This window comes from Anneissia japonica, unplaced genomic scaffold (genome assembly GCF_011630105.1).
Source record: "Anneissia japonica isolate Jap-2015-1 unplaced genomic scaffold, ASM1163010v1 scaffold287748_len1686314_cov196, whole genome shotgun sequence".
In the NCBI taxonomy this organism is placed as follows: domain Eukaryota; kingdom Metazoa; phylum Echinodermata; class Crinoidea; order Comatulida; family Comatulidae; genus Anneissia; species Anneissia japonica.
In genome coordinates, this window is record NW_022727190.1 from 1,235,200 (window position 1) to 1,238,820 (window position 3,621).

A 3,621-nucleotide genomic window follows, 5' to 3' on the forward strand; every position below is an offset into this window, starting at 1 on the left:
TCATCTAAAACAAAAAGAAAATAGAACTGGTTAAAATTTTTTATTAGAATATTTTTACACGTTTCTTGCACCCAATTTAATAAAGATGATTTATCTATAATGCATTAAACAGTGGTATAAAGAGTACTGACATGGTAGGGGATTGACGAGAGCCAATGATGTGAGAAGGGGGGGTTAGGGTTAGGGGGGCATCCCCTCTAAAATTACTCGCGCCCCACAATCACCCCCTATAAAATCACTTGCAAGTAGATAAAAATCACCTAAAATCACCATATTTTGTGAGTCAGCACCCCTTAACTGATCGTCGAGTACCCCCCCTTTCACCTTCGCACCCCCCCAGCCCAATCAGCACCTCCATTTAAAGACTTTTAGATTTGCCACTGCTAGGACCCTAGGATTGGAAGGATGTAAAGCATCTTAACCACCAATCTACAGTAATTCTCCACACCCCATTGTTGGATATAAAGAAATTTTATGTTTACATGTGGTACAAAAAATATTTTTAAATAAATATGAGCACATACTAATAATAATTATTATATCTGCTGCATAAATATACAACAATATTGTTATACCATAGAATATGTGAAATGAATTTTGAAATATGTGAAAATACTTTTAATGTTGGAGTGTTGAAATACCAAAACAAATATAATATTTTCTATTTTGTTAAATTCATAGCATAACATCTACCACTAAAAAGTTATATAATAAAAATGAAAACCTGCTAAAAATATATTCCCATTTGTTCATTAAAATGTATAAAGTAGAAAATATGGCAAGATTTTGAAATTTGAATAACAGCATGCATGAGTTTAAATACAAATAAAGAACAATAGTATATTATCAACAATCGATTGATGGATTGATCGATGTTAATCAATAAATTGATCAATCAATAATTTATTTGAGTACCATTTAAAGTGCAACACCATGTCAAGAAAGTGACAATTGAGATGACCTTCACATCTGTGTCTCAAAGCTGTACATGAAACTTACGTGACAAAAAGCATTTACACTGATGTGCTGAAAAGATGCTGTGAAAACCGAAGTAAGTATAAATATATTTTTTGTCTACATAGACACATGTTATCGTCTGGCAGTTAACCCTGTAGGCGCGAATAAATGCAGTGGAAGTGCATGATGGGTACTACTACCACGAGGTAGGGGGCGCCCTATTGGAAAACGAATGGAGTTCAAAACTCAACAAACTTGCGTTTGACACGCAAACGTGCGTTATAGAGATGTAGCATGCATTCAATATGAACGCCTTTAATGATATTTTGAAGGACACCCTCTAGAACGTAGTAGTACTTTTTGAGATATAGTAATGTACACTAATAGGCAATACACAGAGTAGATGCTAACAACTATGTGTTCGCTAAACCGTGGAACTGATTTGATGGACCGCTAAGCCTTGACCTTTGGGTATTGTTGAACTAAGGCTTAACAAATCTATTGCATAAGCGTACGTAAACATACATGTGCATTAAGTTTTATTAAAAGTTAATTTAATTACTGCTCTCTTTGTCTTGCATTTAGAGGGCTGAAATACATACCTCTACCATATTTTAAAAACATTGCAACTACACGATTGTTTTATATAAATTCTTTCCATAAAATATATACACTATAATCATGAGCTATTTTTTAATATCCTTTTCAGCATTAAGCCACTATTAAAGGCACTTTATTTGGCTCAGGTTGTACTTGCCATACATAAAAACACACCCACCAACCTTCTCACGACACACTTAAGTGATACACTAAAGTATGAGGGAGCAGCTTAATACTGTACTTCAGTCAGCTAATCTAGTGGTAGCCACTGTATGTGCACTGAACAGTGGAGATCTCTTGGTCCCCGGTTCAATTCCCATCGCTGCCTCTCCTTGTGTTTCAGCTGGAGGGCTGAAATACAAGTTACAATAGCGCACTGTCTTTCAGATGAGATGTTTAAGCTGTTAGTCCCTTGTGCACTTTAAAGAGCGCAGTACACTCTTTAAAAAAGAGTAGGGAATTGTCTCCTGGTGTACTGCATAATTACTACCAGAAGAAAATAAGTCTTCTTCAGAATTTTGTGGGCTATCCTTGGTGTTTATACCGAATAAATCCATCCATCCATTCATACTACAGTAATATTGCTTACTAGTTATACCAGGCAATATGCCAAGTTTATGAATAGTACTTACAAAACTAAAAGATCCACATCCCAAGATATTACTAAAAGAATATGCCAACTGATTACAGCATAAGGTCAATACCCAGCTTCTGAACCCTACACAATTGTAGAATTATCCCAAGTTCAACAGAGCAAAGTAAAGGCAGATGTCAATGCCTAGATGAGATCAGCAATCAGGCGAGCTTAACACGGCGAAAAATCACAAAGGTTTAACCCCTGGACCCCCACCAGAGACTTGCCCTAAGCCCTACTAGTCTCTGTTAGAAATTGTTCGATACCCGGTCGGACAGCAAAACATTCCACTCCCTACCCCCATATGCCACCAATGTTCATACAGCTATAAATATATTAAAATACAGTGACACATCATATTGAGCTGTGACTACAGAATAGAGAAGCTTGGAACAGGTTTCTTTCTTGGGACTTCAGAAGTCCCCAGGGAGAATCTCTCCAATTAGACTGACCTACTTTCTTTGTCACCTGGGGAAGGTCAATATACCGAGTGGGAAGCCTGTTTTCTTGTGGGTGTGAATCCTATCCTTTTGATTATCAATAATCCTATAGGAAAACACAAATTTTTACAATTTACCTACGTCAAAGCGGTTTAATTAGAAGAATAGTTGTGCAGTCCCACACATTTCATAATAATAAAACCATTTAATAACACGATGGATCTTCATTCACATCGGCCTTGGCTTGTAAATGGCATGAACAAAAATGAATTGTTTGTCAAAGGTAAGTAAAATAGTTTAACACGATAAAATACATGATGCGTTGTAAACATAATTTGAAAGTAAGCATGGTTGGTATAGCAAGGTACTACCTACTCCACTTTAATGGGTTTACTGATACCATTACTGCAGTTCCTTTGGGTACAGTATAAGCCCACTTAGGTGTAAGCCCACCACCCCTCCCCCATCCTACTCTACATACAATTTCACATATCAGTAATTCTCCTGGCAAAACCATATTCTCCTGGCAAAACCATATGGTATGCTTTGCTCAGCTGAATTTTTGACACAAAAAAAATCTTTGAAAATTGCCTTTGAGTAAAAATTTGCCTTTTGATTCACATGTATAACTATTGTTTCATGATCAAAATCTATATTACCAAACTGATGATCTATATATGTATTATATCAACAAATTAAAGGATAATACAGTAACCTCAATGATAAAAAAAAATTTGAATGGATGTTTGCAGTAGTGAAATTGATTGTATTTAAGTTATATGAACAAATTATGGTAAATACAGGATTTGAACCAAGGACCCCAGGATTTAAAAGTAACATAAATCCTCTAATAGAAGCCCAATAGGCCTTATCTTGAGATGAAGCCCATTAATAAAAAGCCGCCCTTTGAAAAGAAGCCAATCTCGAAAAGAAGCCTACCCAAAGGGGCGCAAAAAAAAAAAAAAAAAAAAAAAAAAAAAACAGAAGCAA